Raw genomic sequence first — 18,628 nt, forward strand, 5'->3', positions numbered from 1 at the left:
TTATGCTCGTGTCATATTCAAATCGTGTCCTAACAAACCAAATTACATGAGAAAATAAATTTGATATTTTAATCCATCTTTGTTATATTTAATTATATTTATAAGTTAATTAGTTACAGCGCTACGAAAATAATCTCATTTACACAAAACTTCTACTTTTGGTAGCAATAACACAAACACGACTTTAAAGTTTATATTTTTAAATAAGAATATATAGAACATTAAAATGGGTTAAAAGTCACTTCAAGTTTAACATATGTTACTAGTGCCGTCTAGTGGTCAAGTATAACATTAAGAATTTGGTAAACTTTTCAATGTTTAAGAGCATAAAGCGTTTAACATTTCAGAAGACTCAAGCTTTAAATAAAAAAATGCAGATTGAACCATATAAAAACATAAAAACATTGTATAGAATGTTTAGTGCTACGCCTAAAAATCAGTTCATTCTTAAAACATTTTCCTTTTCGCAATCTATTCATATAACGTCAGTATACATCGGTATAAAAAAATTTACAATATTATTTTATAAAGCACAAAATAATCTTTTAAAACATTTTACAGAAATTATTTTTAGAATTTTCTCCATGTGATGAGCAAATTGTTGTTTTTTTTTAAATGCATTTTTTGTTTTAATGACTGTGCTGCCACCTAAGAAAAACTTCAAGCAAGATTTTTCAAACAGTCCAGACTGTAAAATCTTTCATTTATATAATTTTAATATTGAATAATTGCGACCTTCAAACTCAGCAATGAATTTAATATGACATTACTGTGAAAATTAAACCTGTAAACACACACACAGATATATTAATACAGATAAAATAATCGCATGCAAGTTAATTCTCAATTCAGTCGAAAATATGCTTTATTAACTGAAAATTAAATTACGTAATAATGTACAGGTGCTATAAAACAATTCAAACTAAATAAGTTAGAACGAAGAACAACAATTTATTCTTAAGTAGCAATTTTTTTTCTTTTAATCAAATTTGCAGTTAGCGACAAGAATGTTGATTAATTAAAGTATATGATTACGCTTGTTACTACGAGCTGTATTACCGCTCTAACAAAGTTCTCAGAAACTTGTTGTCAAAAGAGCAACTTTTTTTTTTTGCCAAGAACAAAGCTACACAATAATCTAACACCGCAAATATCGAAATCTAACTTTTCACTCTTGTAACTCCTTTGATTGAGCCATCTTCTCTAAGACTATAGAACAAGAAAGAGAAAACAGTGAAAATAACTTACCTAATCCTTTACCTATTTTTATCTGCCCCTCCGAGGACTATATTTTCCTTGTGAAGAGACGAATACTTAGGCAACCAGTGCAATGGGTTGAAATTGTTTACCAAAATCAAAACAGCTTTGGAGGACAATATTTTAATTTTTTTTTAAATTCCCACACAATACAACAAATAACCGTACGCTTCACATTGACAGCAGAAAGACCAACTACTATTAGTGGGATTTCACACAACTGTTTTCCAATATCCAAAGCAACCAATTCAAAACTTCTCCATGAGTAACAAACCTTTCGTATAATTTAACAAAAAATTTAATAATGACAGTCCGGTAACAGCGCCACAGAACTGAATTATTTAAGAGAAGTAAAAGTCACACTTTCTTTCTAGGTAAAAAAAAATCTTTTAAACATTACAACTTCAAAAACTAATAATGAACGATAGAGAATTTAATATTTGATGCAAAATATTCTTATGCAATAAAGTTGATACAACATATACAAAGATAGGTTATCCAAAGCTGTTAGATAGAATGATTCAGAAGAAAACAGTGAAAAGGTACGAGAAATTTCGTTACGATTTCTTGAATAATAACACATTCCTCTATTCCTATGGCTTTGTGAATAAAACGTAATTAAATTTCGTGCAGATTGGTTCAAGCTTAAGGAATCTATAACTTCGTGTTGAATGTCAAACTGAAAATAGATACGTTTGGCACACGACTCAAATAACAAGTTTTCAAAACGTCTCGTTTCCTTTTTTGAGACAATTCGATGATATTATTGTTTACCAAGAAATAATGGTTTGGTTTTGGTTTTTGGAATTTCGCACAAAACTACTCGAGGGCTATCTGTGCTAGCCGTCCCTAATTTAGCAGTGTAAGACTAGAAAGAAGGCAGCTAGTCATCACCACCCACCGACAACTCTTGGGCTACTCTTGTAGTGGGATTGACCGTCACATTATAACGCCCCCCACGTCTGGGAGGGCGAGCATGTTTTGGCATGACGCTGGCGCGAATCCGTGACCCTCGGATTACGAGTCGCACGCCTTACGCGCAAGGCCATTCCAGGCCTCCAAGAAATAAATATCGGAGTGTGTACTATTGAGACATTAACGAAATGTCATTTGGAAACTTTGGGAGTGTCTAAGAAAAGTCTTACGATTCTCGGTAAACTTATAATTATATATTTTTTATATATTATGAATAATTTCATTTGCTCGTGTTGTTTTGTTGGTGGATGAAATGGCGAGTTTAAGTGGTTTGATGACAAAAAAGGTTTTGATTATTCCCTTTTCATGAACGTAATGTATTTTGTAGACACTTGTCACATGAAAGGTCTCTAATTTTTAGTAAGTTTGTAAATATACAGTCAACAATATACGATATTTGTGAAATTTTTAATTAAACACTTAAGAGTGAAGTTATCGTGAAATGCAGGAGACGTCATAAAGAACGACGTTTTCAAACTTCCTACTGAATTCGAAAAATTGGTAATAAATTATTACATATTTTTTCTGTGAAAAATGATAATGTCGTACTGAGGAAAGTGTTGCGATTCTATTTGTTTACATTTTTAGTTTTTCGCTTTTATTTACTTGTATAACTACGTTAAATGTATAGAAATTGCCATATAATCCAGAGGAATGCCGTTTAACATAAAAATAGCGTTACTTCTATAATATATTTACAAGTGAACTTGTATTGTGAATTTATTTTATTCGTAAATTCTGTACGTACACAGAGAAAAACATAGAAAGTTAGTTAACGTAATTTACATATTCCCAACTTAGATTATTGAAACTAAACGATTCTACCGCATTCCTTACTTTCGTTGTTTATCACTATTTTCATCATAATATAATTTCGAATATTCTGATTCTTCTATTTTGTGGAAATGACATTTTAATAGCCTTTATTCTTACTCAGCTATAAGGCGAAAAACGTTCCTAGGTGAAACTAAACAGTTTATACATTTATCGTATAGCAGTACGTATAAGTTTTAATAAAACCTCTTCGTTTCACCTTGTTTTCTTTATATTTCTTCTAACTTTGAAATTTTACTAGCAACTCTCGATGGAGTAGAACAAAAGGTAATTATTTAGAAGCTTTATGTGAAACCGCAAGACGAGAGTTTATGGTTTTACACACGTGCCTTTCTTTGCAATATCTAGTGAAAAGAAAAACATTGTAGCAGAGCGTGGTTTCGATCCACGGACCTCTGGGTTATGGGCCCAGCACGCTCCCACTGCGCCACTCTGCTTCGTTTTCCTACTTTTACTATAAAGGTTCATAAAACAAATACTTTATGCTGTAAAACATTTATTTTAATTCTCCTTAACGACTACGTCTTTCGAATGTGTAAATTGTTTCATTCATAAATTTTGTGTCGTATCGAAATAACTTCAGAAATAATTATCGCTAACGGGATATTTTCGTGCTCATCTACTCACATCGTTGTTTAATTTCCTAGAAACGGTCAAAAGTGTTGACACAATAACGAAACGACAAAACTTTGGCTTTCCCATTATACGTCTATTAGAGCTACTTCAAGTCTTTTACACGTCCAATTCTTGTCATTAAACGAAATTTACGATACTGTGATTTTTAATATTCAACGATATGTATGTTACAAGCGATTTCGAAACTAACGGCAAACACACATTTCAAGGATATTTAATATTATGATATTATATTAATGTGTAAGAAATAGGGAAAAAATTCTATACGGATATCTTGTTTCAATATGTCAAAAGTCATGCCAGGTCCGAAATTTATGAAATGTGATGCTTTCTTGAAAGTATTGATATATCGTCGATTAAAAGTTTAGAGGTAAAACAAAGTGGAATAAAAGCAAAGAATGAAGATTTGTTTTTCAAATAATACGACAATAAAGTAGATAACGGAAAGAGCGACAGATGAAACGTAAGGAAAAGAACATCAAGTTCACGATTTATAAACCTTCGTCGATAGCCTTTTCGATATTTTTAAATTTGATTTTGAAACGCAGTTATTTTTTAACGAACGATATAGCTAACTATTCTTCTTTCATATTTGAAATGCAACTAGGATGTTTTGGAGCAACTAACATATATTTTCCTTTATTTTTTATCTTTGATTTCTATTCTTACTTGTTCTTACCAAAGATGTTATACATAAAGATTCAGAAGAAAACAGTGAAAAGGTACGGGAAATTTCGTCACGATTTCTCGTATAATAACACATTCCTATATTCCTTTGGCTTTGTGAATAAAACGTAATTAATTTTTGTGCAGATTGGTTCAAGCTTAAGGGATCTCTAACTTCGTGACGAATGTGAGAGTGAAAATAGATACGTATGGGACACTTCTCAAATAACAAGTTTTCAAAACGTTTCGTTTCCTTTTTTGAGACAATTCGACGATGTTATTGTTTACCAAGAAATAAAAATCGCAATGTGTACTATTGGGACATTAACGAAATGTCATTTGGAAACTTCGGACGTGTCTAAAAAAAAGTCTTACAACTCTCGGTAAACGTACGATTATATATTTTTAACCGATTATGAATAATTTCATTTGCTCGTGTTGTTTTGTTGGTGGATGAAATGGCGAGTTTAAGTGGTTTAATGACAAAAAGGTTTTGATTATTCCCTTTTGATGAACGTAATGTATTTTGTAGACACTTGTCACATGAAAGGTCTCTAATTTTTAGTAAGTTTGTAAATACACAGTCAACAATATACGATATTTGTGAAATTTTTAATTAAACACTTAAGAGTGAAGTTATCGTGAAATGCAGGAGACGTCATAAAGAACGACGTTTTCAAACTTCCTACTGAATTCGAAAAATTGGTAATAAATTATTACATATTTTTCTGTGAAAATGATAATGTCGTACTGAGGAAAGTGTTGCGATTCTATTTGTTTACTTTTTACGTTTTTCGCTTTTATTTACTTGTAAAACTACGTGAAATGTATAGAAATTGCCATATAATCCAGAGGAATGCCGTTTAACATAAAAATAGCGTTACTTCTATAATATATTTACAAGTGAACTTGTATTGTGAATTTATTTTATTCGTAAATTCTGTACGTACACAGAGAAAAACATAGAAAGTTAGTTAACGTAATTCACACATTTCCAACTTAGATTATTGAAACTAAACGATTCTACCACATTCCTTACTTTCGTTGTTTATCACTATTTTCATCATAATATAATTTCGAATATTCTGATTCTTCTATTTTGTGGAAATGACATTTTAATAGCCTTTATTCTTACTCAGCTATAAGGCGAAAAACGTTCCTAGGTGAAACTAAACAGTTTATACATTTATCGTATAGCAGTACGTATAAGTTTTAATAAAACCTCTTCGTTTCACCTTGTTTTCTTTATATTTCTTCTAACTTTGAAATTTTACTAGCAACTCTCGATGGAGTAGAACAAAGGGTAATTATTTAGAAGCTTTATGTGAAACCGTAAGACGAGAGTTTATGGCTTTACACACGTGCCTTTCTTTTGCAATATCTAGTGAAAAGAAAAACATTGTAGCAGAGCGTGGTTTCGATCCACGGACCTCTGGGTTATGGGCCCAGCACGCTCCCACTGCGCCACTCTGCTTCGTTTTCCTACTTTTACTATAAAGGTTCATAAAACAAATACTTTATGCTGTAAAACATTTATTTTAATTCTCCTTAACGACTACGTCTTTCGAATGTGTAAATTGTTTCATTCATAAATTTTGTGTCGTATCGAAATAACTTCAGAAATAATTATCGCTAACGGGATATTTTCGTGCTCATCTACTCACATCGTTGTTTAATTTCCTAGAAACGGTCAAAAGTGTTGACACAATAACGAAACGACAAAACTTTGGCTTTCCCATTATACGTCTATTAGAGCTACTTCAAGTCTTTTACACGTCCAATTCTTGTCATTAAACGAAATTTACGATACTGTGATTTTTAATATTCAACGATATGTATGTTACAAGCGATTTCGAAACTAACGGCAAACACACATTTCAAGGATATTTAATATTATGATATTATATTAATGTGTAAGAAATAGGGAAAAAATTCTATACGGATATCTTGTTTCAATATGTCAAAAGTCATGCCAGGTCCGAAATTTATGAAATGTGATGCTTTCTTGAAAGTATTGATATATCGTCGATTAAAAGTTTAGAAGTAAAACAAAGTGGAATAAAAGCAAAGAATGAAGATTTGTTTTTCAAATAATACGACAATAAAGTAGATAACGGAAAGAGCGACAGATGAAACGTAAGGAAAAGAACATCAAGTTCACGATTTATAAACCTTCGTCGATAGCCTTTTCGATATTTTTAAATTTGATTTTGAAACGCAGTTATTTTTTAACGAACGATATAGCTAACTATTCTTCTTTCATATTTGAAATGCAACTAGGATGTTTTGGAGCAACTAACATATATTTTCCTTTATTTTTTATCTTTGATTTCTATTCTTACTTGTTCTTACCAAAGATGTTATACAGAAAGATTCAGAAGAAAACAGTGAAAAGGTACGGGAAATTTCGTCACGATTTCTCGTATAATAACACGTTCCTCTATTCCTTTGGCTTTGTGAATAAAACGTAATTAATTTTTGTGCAGATTGGTTCAAGCTTAAGGGATCTCTAACTTCGTGACGAATGTGAGAGTGAAAATAGATACGTATGGGACACTTCTCAAATAACAAGTTTTCAAAACGTTTCGTTTCCTTTTTTGAGACAATTCGACGATGTTATTGTTTACCAAGAAATAAAAATCGGAGTGTGTACTATTGGGACATTAACGAAATGTCATTTGGAAACTTTGGACGTGTCTAAAAAAAAAGTCTTACAACTCTCGGTAAACGTACGATTATATATTTTTAACCGATTATGAATAATTTCATTTGCTCGTGTTGTTTTGTTGGTGGATGAAATGGCGAGTTTAAGTGGTTTAATGACAAAAAAGGTTTTGATTATTCCCTTTGATGAACGTAATGTATTTTGTAGACACTTGTCACATGAAAGGTCTCTAATTTTAGTAAGTTTGTAAATACGCAGTCAACAATATACGATATTTGTGAAATTTTAATTAAACACTTAAGAGTGAAGTTATCGTGTAATGCAGGAGACGTCATAAAGAACGACGTTTTCAAACTTCCTACTGAATTCGAAAAATTGGTAATAAATTATTACATATTTTTTCTGTGAAAAATGATAATGTCGTACTGAGGAAAGTGTTGCGATTCTATTTGTTTACTTTTTAAGTTTTTCGCTTTTATTTACTTGTAAAACTACGTCAAATGTATAGAAATTGCCATATAATCCAGAGGAATGCCGTTTAACATAAAAATAGCGTTACTTCTATAATATATTTACAAGTGAACTTGTATTGTGAATTTATTTTATTCGTAAATTCTGTACGTACACAGAGAAAAACATAGAAAGTTAGTTAACGTAATTCACACATTTCCAACTTAGATTATTGAAACTAAACGATTCTACCGCATTCCTTACTTTCGTTGTTTATCACTATTTTCATCATAATATAATTTCGAATATTCTGATTCTTCTATTTTGTGGAAATGACATTTTAATAGCCTTTATTCTTACTCAGCTATAAGGCGAAAAACGTTCCTAGGTGAAACTAAACAGTTTATACATTTATCGTATAGCAGTACGTATAAGTTTTAATAAAAACCTCTTCGTTTCACCTTGTTTTCTTTATATTTCTTCTAACTTTGAAATTTTACTAGCAACTCTCGATGGAGTAGAACAAAGGGTAATTATTTAGAAGCTTTATGTGAAACCGTAAGACGAGAGTTTATGGCTTTACACACGTGCCTTTCTTTGCGATATCTAGTGAAAAGAAAAACATTGTAGCAGAGCGTGGTTTCGATCCACGGACCTCTGGGTTATGGGCCCAGCACGCTCCCACTGCGCCACTCTGCTTCGTTTTCCTACTTTTACTATAAAGGTTCATAAAACAAATACTTTATGCTGTAAAACATTTATTTTAATTCTCCTTAACGACTACGTCTTTCGAATGTGTAAATTGTTTCATTCATAAATTTTGTGTCGTATCGAAATAACTTCAGAAATAATTATCGCTAACGGGATATTTTCGTGCTCATCTACTCACATCGTTGTTTAATTTCCTAGAAACGGTCAAAAGTGTTGACACAATAACGAAACGACAAAACTTTGGCTTTCCCATTATACGTCTATTTGAGCTACTTCAAGTCTTTTACACGTCCAATTCTTGTCATTAAACGAAATTTACGATACTGTGATTTTTTAATATTCAACGATATGTATGTTACAAGCGATTTCGAAACTAACGGCAAACACACATTTCAAGGATATTTAATATTATGATATTATATTAATGTGTAAGAAATAGGGAAAAAATTCTATACGGATATCTTGTTTCAATATGTCAAAAGTCATGCCAGGTCCGAAATTTATGAAATGTGATGCTTTCTTGAAAGTATTGATATATCGTCGATTAAAAGTTTAGAAGTAAAACAAAAGAGGATAAAAAAAATGAAGATTTGTTTTTCAAATAATACGACAATAAAGTAGATAACGGAAAGAGCGACAGATGAAACGTAAGGAAAAGAACATCAAGTTCACGATTTATAAACCTTCGTCGATAGCCTTTTCGATATTTTTAAATTTGATTTTGAAACGCAGTTATTTTTTAACGAACGATATAGCTAACTATTCTTCTTTCATATTTGAAATGCAACTAGGATGTTTTGGAGTAACTAACATATATTTTCCTTTATTTTTTATCTTTGATTTCTATTCTTACTTGTTCTTACCAAAGATGTTATACAGAAAGATTCAGAAGAAAACAGTGAAAAGGTACGGGAAATTTCGTCACGATTTCTCGTATAATAACACGTTCCTCTATTCCTTTGGCTTTGTGAATAAAACGTAATTAATTTTTGTGCAGATTGGTTCAAGCTTAACGGATCTCTAACTTCGTGACGTATGTGAGAGTGAAAATAGATACGTATGGGCCACTTCTCAAATAACAAGTTTTAAAACGTTTCGTTTCCTTTTTTGAGACAATTCGACGATGTTATTGTTTACCAAGAAATAAAAATCGGAGTGTGTACTATTGGGATATTAACGAAATGTCATTTGGAAACTTCGGACGTGTCTAAAAAAAAAGTCTTACAACTCTCGGTAAACGTACGATTATATATTTTTAACCGATTATGAATAATTTCATTTGCTCGTGTTGTTTTGTTGGTGGATGAAATGGCGAGTTTAAGTGGTTTAATGACAAAAAAGGTTTTGATTATTCCCTTTAGATGAACGTAATGTATTTTGTAGACACTTGTCACATGAAAGGTCTCTAATTTTTAGTAAGTTTGTAAATACGCAGTCAACAATATACGATATTTGTGAAATTTTAATTAAACACTTAAGAGTGAAGTTATCGTGTAATGCAGGAGACGTCATAAAGAACGACGTTTTCAAACTTCCTACTGAATTCGAAAAATTGGTAATAAATTATTACATATTTTTTCTGTGAAAAATGATAATGTCGTACTGAGGAAAGTGTTGCGATTCTATTTGTTTACTTTTTAAGTTTTTCGCTTTTATTTACTTGTAAAACTACGTTAAATGTATAGAAATTGCCATATAATCCAGAGGAATGCCGTTTAACATAAAAATAGCGTTACTTCTATAATATATTTACAAGTGAACTTGTATTGTGAATTTATTTTATTCGTAAATTCTGTACGTACACAGAGAAAAACATAGAAAGTTAGTTAACGTAATTCACACATTTCCAACTTAGATTATTGAAACTAAACGATTCTACCGCATTCCTTACTTTCGTTGTTTATCACTATTTTCATCATAATATAATTTCGAATATTCTGATTCTTCTAGTTTGTGGAAATGACATTTTAATAGCCTTTATTCTTACTCAGCTATAAGGCGAAAAACGTTCCTAGGTGAAACTAAACAGTTTATACATTTATCGTATAGCAGTACGTATAAGTTTTAATAAAACCTCTTCGTTTCACCTTGTTTTCTTTATATTTCTTCTAACTTTGAAATTTTACTAGCAACTCTCGATGGAGTAGAACAAAGGGTAATTATTTAGAAGCTTTATGTGAAACCGTAAGACGAGAGTTTATGGCTTTACACACGTGCCTTTCTTTGCAATATCTAGTGAAAAGAAAAACATTGTAGCAGAGCGTGGTTTCGATCCACGGACCTCTGGGTTATGGGCCCAGCACGCTCCCACTGCGCCACTCTGCTTCGTTTTCCTACGTTTACTATAAAGGTTCATAAAACAAATACTTTATGCTGTAAAACATTTATTTTAATTCTCCTTAACGACTACGTCTTTCGAATGTGTAAATTGTTTCATTCATAAATTTTGTGTCGTATCGAAATAACTTCAGAAATAATTATCGCTAACGGGATATTTTCGTGCTCATCTACTCACATCGTTGTTTAATTTCCTAGAAACGGTCAAAAGTGTTGACACAATAACGAAACGACAAAACTTTGGCTTTCCCATTATACGTCTATTTGAGCTACTTCAAGTCTTTTACACATCCAATTCTTGTCATTAAACGAAATTTACGATACTGTGATTTTTTAATATTCAACGATATGTATGTTACAAGCGATTTCGAAACTAACGGCAAACACACATTTCAAGGATATTTAATATTCTGATATTATATTAATGTGTAAGAAATAGGGAAAAAATTCTATACGGATATCTTGTTTCAATATGTCAAAAGTCATGCCAGGTCCGAAATTTATGAAATGTGATGCTTTCTTGAAAGTATTGATATATCGTCGATTAAAAGTTTAGAAGTAAAACAAAGTAGGATAAAAAAAAATGAAGATTTGTTTTTCAAATAATACGACAATAAAGTAGATAACGGAAAGAGCGACAGATGAAACGTAAGGAAAAGAACATCAAGTTCACGATTTATAAACCTTCGTCGATAGCCTTTTCGATATTTTTAAATTTGATTTTGAAACGCAGTTATTTTTTAACGAACGATATAGCTAACTATTCTTCTTTCATATTTGAAATGCAACTAGGATGTTTTGGAGCAACTAACATATATTTTCCTTTATTTTTTATCTTTGATTTCTATTCTTACTTGTTCTTACCAAAGATGTTATACAGAAAGATTCAGAAGAAAACAGTGAAAAGGTACGGGAAATTTCGTCACGATTTCTCGTATAATAACACGTTCCTCTATTCCTTTGGCTTTGTGAATAAAACGTAATTAATTTTTTGTGCAGATTGGTTCAAGCTTAAGGGATCTCTAACTTCGTGACGAATGTGAGAGTGAAAATAGATACGTATGGGACACTTCTCAAATAACAAGTTTTCAAAACGTTTCGTTTCCTTTTTTGAGACAATTCGACGATGTTATTGTTTACCAAGAAATAAAAATCGGAGTGTGTACTATTGGGACATTAACGAAATGTCATTTGGAAACTTTGGACGTGTCTAAAAAAAAGTCTTACAACTCTCGGTAAACGTACGATTATATATTTTAACCGATTATGAATAATTTCATTTGCTCGTGTTGTTTTGTTGGTGGATGAAATGGCGAGTTTAAGTGGTTTAATGACAAAAAAGGTTTTGATTATTCCCTTTAGATGAACGTAATGTATTTTGTAGACACTTGTCACATGAAAGGTCTCTAACTTTTAGTAAGTTTGTAAATACGCAGTCAACAATATACGATATTTGTGAAATTTTAATTAAACACTTAAGAGTGAAGTTATCGTGTAATGCAGGAGACGTCATAAAGAACGACGTTTTCAAACTTCCTACTGAATTCGAAAAATTGGTAATAAATTATTACATATTTTTCTGTGAAAAATGATAATGTCGTACTGAGGAAAGTGTTGCGATTCTATTTGTTTACTTTTTAAGTTTTTCGCTTTTATTTACTTGTAAAACTACGTGAAATGTATAGAAATTGCCATATAATCCAGAGGAATGCCGTTTAACATAAAAATAGCGTTACTTCTATAATATATTTACAAGTGAACTTGTATTGTGAATTTATTTTATTCGTAAATTCTGTACGTACACAGAGAAAAACATAGAAAGTTAGTTAACGTAATTCACACATTCCCAACTTAGATTATTGAAACTAAACGATTCTACCGCATTCCTTACTTTCGTTGTTTATCACTATTTTCATCATAATATAATTTCGAATATTCTGATTCTTCTAGTTTGTGGAAATGACATTTTAATAGCCTTTATTCTTACTCAGCTATAAGGCGAAAAACGTTCCTAGGTGAAACTAAACAGTTTATACATTTATCGTATAGCAGTACGTATAAGTTTTAATAAAAAACCTCTTCGTTTCACCTTGTTTTCTTTATATTTCTTCTAACTTTGAAATTTTACTAGCAACTCTCGATGGAGTAGAACAAAGGGTAATTATTTAGAAGCTTTATGTGAAACCGTAAGACGAGAGTTTATGGCTTTACACACGTGCCTTTCTTTGCAATATCTAGTGAAAAGAAAAACATTGTAGCAGAGCGTGGTTTCGATCCACGGACCTCTGGGTTATGGGCCAGCACGCTCCCACTGCGCCACTCTGCTTCGTTTTCCTACTTTTACTATAAAGCTTCATAAAACAAATACTTTATGCTGTAAAACATTTATTTTAATTCTCCTTAACGACTACGTCTTTCGAATGTGTAAATTGTTTCATTCATAAATTTTGTGTCGTATCGAAATAACTTCAGAAATAATTATCGCTAACGGATATTTTCGTGCTCATCTACTCACATCGTTGTTTAATTTCCTAGAAACGGTCAAAGTGTTGACACAATAACGAAACGACAAAACTTTGGCTTTCCCATTATACGTCTATTTGAGCTACTTCAAGTCTTTTACACGTCCAATTCTTGTCATTAAACGAAATTTACGATACTGTGATTTTTTAATATTCAACGATATGTATGTTACAAGCGATTTCGAAACTAACGGCAAACACACATTTCAAGGATATTTAATATTCTGATATTATATTAATGTGTAAGAAATAGGGAAAAAATTCTATATCGATATCTTGTTTCAGTATGTCAAACGTCATGCCAGGTCCGAAATTTATGAAATGTGATGCTTTCTTGAAAGTATTGATATATCGTCGATTAAAAGTTTAGAAGTAAAACAAAGTAGGATAAAAAAAAAATGAAGATTTGTTTTTCAAATAATACGACAATAAAGTAGATAACGGAAAGAGCGACAGATGAAACGTAAGGAAAAGAACATCAAGTTCACGATTTATAAACCTTCGTCGATAGCCTTTTCGATATTTTTAAATTTGATTTTGAAACGCAGTTATTTTTTAACGAACGATATAGCTAACTATTCTTCTTTCATATTTGAAATGCAACTAGGATGTTTTGGAGCAACTAACATATATTTTCCTTTATTTTTTATCTTTGATTTCTATTCTTACTTGTTCTTACCAAAGATGTTATACAGAAAGATTCAGAAGAAAACAGTGAAAAGGTACGGGAAATTTCGTCACGATTTCTCGTATAATAACACGTTCCTCTATTCCTTTGGCTTTGTGAAGAAAACGTAATTAATTTTTGTGCAGATTGGTTCAAGCTTAAGGGATCTCTAACTTCGTGACGAATGTGAGAGTGAAAATAGATACGTATGGGACACTTCTGAAATAACAAGTTTTCAAAACGTTTCGTTTCCTTTTTTGAGACAATTCGACGATGTTATTGTTTACCAAGAAATAAAAATCGGAGTGTGTACTATTGGGACATTAACGAAATGTCATTTGGAAACTTTGGACGTGTCTAAAAAAAAGTCTTACAACTCTCGGTAAACGTACGATTATATATTTTAACCGATTATGAATAATTTCATTTGCTCGTGTTGTTTTGTTGGTGGATGAAATGGCGAGTTTAAGTGGTTTAATGACAAAAAAGGTTTTGATTATTCCCTTTAGATGAACGTAATGTATTTTGTAGACACTTGTCACATGAAAGGTCTCTAACTTTTAGTAAGTTTGTAAATACGCAGTCAACAATATACGAAATTTGTGAAATTTTAATTAAACACTTAAGAGTGAAGTTATCGTGTAATGCAGGAGACGTCATAAAGAACGACGTTTTCAAACTTCCTACTGAATTCGAAAAATTGGTAATAAATTATTACATATTTTTCTGTGAAAAATGATAATGTCGTACTGAGGAAAGTGTTGCGATTCTATTTGTTTACTTTTTAAGTTTTTCGCTTTTATTTACTTGTAAAACTACGTGAAATGTATAGAAATTGCCATATAATCCAGAGGAATGCCGTTTAACATAAAAATAGCGTTACTTCTATAATATATTTACAAGTGAACTTGTATTGTGAATTTATTTTATTCGTAAATTTTGTACGTACACAGAGAAAACATAGAAAGTTAGTTAACGTAATTCACACATTTCCAACTTAGATTATAGAAACTAAACGTTTCTACCGCATTCCTTATTTTCGTTGTTTATCACTATTTTCATCATAATATAATTTCGAATATTCTGATTCTTCTAATTTGTGGAAATGACATTTTAATAGCCTTTATTCTTACTCAGCTATAAGGCGAAAAACGTTCCTAAGTGAAACTAAACAGTTTATACATTTATCGTATAGCAGTACGTATAAGTTTTAATAAAAAACCTCTTCGTTTCACCTTGTTTTCTTTATATTTCTTCTAACTTTGAAATTTTACTAGCAACTCTCGATGGAGTAGAACAAAGGGTAATTATTTAGAAGCTTTATGTGAAACCGTAAGACGAGAGTTTATGGCTTTACACACGTGCCTTTCTTTGCAATATCTAGTGAAAAGAAAACATTGTAGCAGAGCGTGGTTTCGATCCACGGACCTCTGGGTTATGGGCCCAGCACGCTCCCACTGCGCCACTCTGCTTCGTTTTCCTACTTTTACTATAAAGGTTCATAAAACAAATACTTTATGCTGTAAAACATTTATTTTAATTCTCCTTAACGACTACGTCTTTCGAATGTGTAAATTGTTTCATTCATAAATTTTGTGTCGTATCGAAATAACTTCAGAAATAATTATCGCTAACGGGATATTTTCGTGCTCATCTACTCACATCGTTGTTTAATTTCCTAGAAACTGTCAAAAGTGTTGACACAATAACGAAACGACAAAACTTTGGCTTTCCCATTATACGTCTATTTGAGCTACTTCAAGTCTTTTACACGTCCAATTTTTGTCATTAAACGAAATTTACGATACTGTGATTTTTTAATATTCAACGATATGTATGTTACAAGCGATTTCGAAACTAACAGCAAACACACATTTCAAGGATATTTAATATTATGATATTATATTAATGTGTAAGAAATAGGGAAAAAATTCTATACGGATATCTTGTTTCAATATGTCAAAAGTCATGCCAGGTCCGAAATTTATGAAATGTGATGCTTTCTTGAAAGTATTGATATATCGTCGATTAAAAGTTTAGAAGTAAAACAAAGTAGGATAAAAAAAAAATGAAGATTTGTTTTTCAAATAATACGACAATAAAGTAGATAACGGAAAGAGCGACAGATGAAACGTAAGGAAAAGAACATCAAGTTCACGATTTATAAACCTTCGTCGATAGCCTTTTCGATATTTTTAAATTTGATTTTGAAACGCAGTTATTTTTTAACGAACGATATAGCTAACTATTCTTCTTTCATATTTGAAATGCAACTAGGATGTTTTGGAGCAACTAACATATATTTTCCTTTATTTTTTATCTTTGATTTCTATTCTTACTTGTTCTTACCAAAGATGTTATACAGAAAGATTCAGAAGAAAACAGTGAAAAGGTACGGGAAATTTCGTCACGATTTCTCGTATAATAACACGTTCCTCTATTCCTTTGGCTTTGTGAAGAAAACGTAATTAATTTTTGTGCAGATTGGTTCAAGCTTAAGGGATCTCTAACTTCGTGACGAATGTGAGAGTGAAAATAGATACGTATGGGACACTTCTCAAATAACAAGTTTTCAAAACGTTTCGTTTCCTTTTGAGACAATTCGACGATGTTATTGTTTACCAAGAAATAAAAATCGGAGTGTGTACTATTGGGACATTAACGAAATGTCATTTGGAAACTTTGGACGTGTCTAAAAAAAAGTCTTACAACTCTCGGTAAACGTACGATTATATATTTTTAACCGATTATGAATAATTTCATTTGCTCGTGTTGTTTTGTTGGTGGATGAAATGGCGAGTTTAAGTGGTTTAATGACAAAAAAGGTTTTGATTATTCCCTTTTGATGAACGTAATGTATTTTGTAGACACTTGTCACATGAAAGGTCTCTAATTTTTAGTAAGTTTGTAAATACGCAGTCAACAATATACGATATTTGTGAAATTTTTAATTAAACACTTAAGAGTGAAGTTATCGTGTAATGCAGGAGACGTCATAAAGAACGACGTTTTCAAACTTCCTACTGAATTCGAAAAATTGGTAATAAATTATTACATATTTTTTCTGTGAAAAATGATAATGTCGTACTGAGGAAAGTGTTGCGATTCTATTTGTTTACTTTTTAAGTTTTTCGCTTTTATTTACTTGTAAAACTACGTGAAATGTATAGAAATTGCCATATAATCCAGAGGAATGCCGTTTAACATAAAATAGCGTTACTTCTATAATATATTTACAAGTGAACTTGTATTGTGAATTTATTTTATTCGTAAATTCTGTACGTACACAGAGAAAACATAGAAAGTTAGTTAACGTAATTCACACATTCCCAACTTAGATTATTGAAACTAAACGATTCTACCGCATTCCTTACTTTCGTTGTTTATCACTATTTTCATCATAATATAATTTCGAATATTCTGATTCTTCTAGTTTGTGGAAATGACATTTTAATAGCCTTTATTCTTACTCAGCTATAAGGCGAAAAACGTTCCTAGGTGAAACTAAACAGTTTATACATTTATCGTATAGCAGTACGTATAAGTTTTAATAAAAACCTCTTCGTTTCACCTTGTTTTCTTTATATTTCTTCTAACTTTGAAATTTTACTAGCAACTCTCGATGGAGTAGAACAAAGGGTAATTATTTAGAAGCTTTATGTGAAACCGTAAGACGAGAGTTTATGGCTTTACACACGTGCCTTTCTTTTTGCGATATCTAGTGAAAAGAAAAACATTGTAGCAGAGCGTGGTTTCGATCCACGGACCTCTGGGTTATGGGCCCAGCACGCTCCCACTGCGCCACTCTGCTTCGTTTTCCTACTTTTACTATAAAGGTTCATAAAACAAATACTTTATGCTGTAAAACATTTATTTTAATTCTCCTTAACGACTACGTCTTTCGAATGTGTAAATTGTTTCATTCATAAATTTTGTGTCGTATCGAAATAACTTCAGAAATAATTATCGCTAACGGGATATTTTCGTGCTCATCTACTCACATCGTTGTTTAATTTCCTAGAAACTGTCAAAAGTGTTGACACAATAACGAAACGACAAAACTTTGGCTTTCCCATTATACGTCTATTTGAGCTACTTCAAGTCTTTTACACGTCCAATTCTTGTCATTAAACGAAATTTACGATACTGTGATTTTTTAATATTCAACGATATGTATGTTACAAGCGATTTCGAAACTAACAGCAAACACACATTTCAAGGATATTTAATATTATGATATTATATTAATGTGTAAGAAATAGGGAAAAAATTCTATACGGATATCTTGTTTCAATATGTCAAAAGTCATGCCAGGTCCGAAATTTATGAAATGTGATGCTTTCTTGAAAGTATTGATATGTCGTCGATTAAAAGTTTAGAAGTAAAACAAAGTGGAATAAAAGCAAAGAATGAAGATTTGTTTTTCAAATAATACGACAATAAAGTAGATAACGGAAAGAGCGACAGATGAAACGTAAGGAAAAGAACATCAAGTTCACGATTTATAAACCTTCGTCGATAGCCTTTTCGATATTTTAAATTTGATTTTGAAACGCAGTTATTTTTTAACGAACGATATAGCTAACTATTCTTCTTTCATATTTGAAATGCAACTAGGATGTTTTGGAGCAACTAACATATATTTTCCTTTATTTTTTATCTTTGATTTCTATTCTTACTTGTTCTTACCAAAGATGTTATACAGAAAGATTCAGAAGAAAACAGTGAAAAGGTACGGGAAATTTCGTCACGATTTCTCGTATAATAACACATTCCTCTATTCCTTTGGCTTTGTGAATAAAACGTAATTAATTTTGTGCAGATTGGTTCAAGCTTAAGGGATCTCTAACTTCGTGACGAATGTGAGAGTGAAAATAGATACGTATGGGACACTTCTCAAATAACAAG

The 18,628-nt window shown here is 31.3% G+C and overlaps 1 protein-coding gene and 6 non-coding genes across 7 annotated transcripts in view; 1 reads left to right on the forward strand and 6 right to left on the reverse strand.

Moving 5' to 3' along the window:
* The window catches only part of LOC143240532 (uncharacterized), a 154,925-nt gene that overhangs the window by 19,540 nt on the left and 116,757 nt on the right, over positions 1 to 18,628 (forward strand). The window lies entirely within an intron of this gene.
* TRNAM-CAU (transfer RNA methionine (anticodon CAU)) lies at positions 3,432 to 3,503 on the reverse strand. Its single transcript has one exon. It is a non-coding gene; the product is annotated as a tRNA-Met (tRNA).
* On the reverse strand, positions 5,771 to 5,842 carry TRNAM-CAU (transfer RNA methionine (anticodon CAU)). Its single transcript has one exon. It is a non-coding gene; the product is annotated as a tRNA-Met (tRNA).
* On the reverse strand, positions 8,111 to 8,182 carry TRNAM-CAU (transfer RNA methionine (anticodon CAU)). Its single transcript has one exon. It is a non-coding gene; the product is annotated as a tRNA-Met (tRNA).
* Positions 10,448 to 10,519, reverse strand: TRNAM-CAU (transfer RNA methionine (anticodon CAU)). The gene has a single exon. It is a non-coding gene; the product is annotated as a tRNA-Met (tRNA).
* Positions 15,121 to 15,192, reverse strand: TRNAM-CAU (transfer RNA methionine (anticodon CAU)). Its single transcript has one exon. It is a non-coding gene; the product is annotated as a tRNA-Met (tRNA).
* TRNAM-CAU (transfer RNA methionine (anticodon CAU)) lies at positions 17,460 to 17,531 on the reverse strand. Its single transcript has one exon. It is a non-coding gene; the product is annotated as a tRNA-Met (tRNA).

Source organism: Tachypleus tridentatus, chromosome 13, assembly GCF_004210375.1.
Source record: "Tachypleus tridentatus isolate NWPU-2018 chromosome 13, ASM421037v1, whole genome shotgun sequence".
Taxonomy (NCBI): Eukaryota; Metazoa; Arthropoda; class Merostomata; order Xiphosura; family Limulidae; genus Tachypleus; species Tachypleus tridentatus.